Consider the following 1,100-nt stretch of genomic DNA (forward strand, 5'->3'; position numbering starts at 1 on the left):
TATATATACATGTTTGTATATATATATATATATATATGTTAATTCTCTATATGAAGTATTAACAGTAACTGCACGATAAAGTGTAGTATATTGCCACTTAAGTGTGGCTGACCCCTAGGGGTGGATGTTACTGTTGCTTTTAGCCCCAGGAGGACATCTCCTCCAGCTGGCTTATCGACACACGACTGTGTCACACATATATATATATATATATACACACATATATATATATATATACACATATATATATGTATGTATGTATGTATGTATGTATGTATACAGCCACATCTTGCAGCTCTGTCTCACACGCGCTGTCCATTTTCCTCTCTCTTTTCCTCTCTCTTTTCCTCTCTCTTTGCCTCATTTTTGTCATATTACGACACGCTTTTTAACAGCGGCCACTATACACCAATTTGGATTCATGCTTCAGATCTTTCCTGTAATGATCAAAGTTTCTTCTGCAGAATAATAAATATAGTAAATGTCATAGGTATCTACATCTAATTCCCCCCACCCACCCACCTCGTGTTATCGCGTTAAACCTGTAAGTCGTGTATTAAATAATTTGTCTTACAAAATTGATAGACTTTTGCACAAAACTATTAAAATCTAATGATTAAGTTTGTAGCGATTACATCGGGTTGTCTGAAAGTACTTTAAGATATAATCGCCATAGATATACGTTCAGAAATCCTGATAGAAATTCTGATTCATACATGATTAAATATTTCAGAAGTTTATAACAATAGGGGAAGTAATTTAGAAGATATTACAGTATGCCAAATCGTATATTCGTGAGAATGATAGTAACGATGTTTGTAATATTATTATAACTGTAAAAAGAAACAAAGAAATATTTTGTTCATCATAAATTCTGTTCTAGCCGAAACACTCGGCGCCGTTTTGTTGCCAGAAGTTGAAAATTTCATACTGAATGTTGTGTGAATGTCGTTGTGTATCATAGAACGAACAATTATAAATATGGTGAAAAAAAGAAAGCAAATAAACGAACGTGAGGACGAGCACAAGCAATATATTAATTTGACGCTCGGGGAAGAGAGAGAGAGAGAGAGAGAGAGAGAGAGAGAGAGAGAGAGAGA

The sequence above is a fragment of the Octopus bimaculoides genome, chromosome 14, assembly GCF_001194135.2.
Source record: "Octopus bimaculoides isolate UCB-OBI-ISO-001 chromosome 14, ASM119413v2, whole genome shotgun sequence".
Lineage (NCBI taxonomy): Eukaryota > Metazoa > Mollusca > Cephalopoda > Octopoda > Octopodidae > Octopus > Octopus bimaculoides.